The following is a 390-nucleotide window of genomic DNA, read 5'->3' on the forward strand; positions in this document are numbered from 1 at the left end:
TGATAAGGTTACATGATTCCTAACAGACTAACAAAAACGAAAGGAGAGCGAAAGAGAACGATAACGCCAAAACAGAATACCAGTAATAGCTCATACTCAGTGGAAGGAGTTACTCCACAAATTATTTCCTGGAGCACTAAACCGTTTATTATTATTATCATCATCATCATCATTATTATTATTATCATAATTATTATTATGGATGCGTTATTTAAAGTGGATGCGTATTTTTAAAAGATGGTTTAATCGGTTCTTCTTAAATAGCAATTATCTGTTCTCTTTTGTTTCGCTCTAAAATGCGAGAGAAGAAATGCTTTTTTAATCCGTTTGCCCAACTGGTTTTCGTTGTTCTTTGCAAGTGAAAATAAAATTTTGCCCTTATGTTATAAA

Source organism: Montipora capricornis, chromosome 6, assembly GCF_036669925.1.
Source record: "Montipora capricornis isolate CH-2021 chromosome 6, ASM3666992v2, whole genome shotgun sequence".
Taxonomy (NCBI): Eukaryota; Metazoa; Cnidaria; class Anthozoa; order Scleractinia; family Acroporidae; genus Montipora; species Montipora capricornis.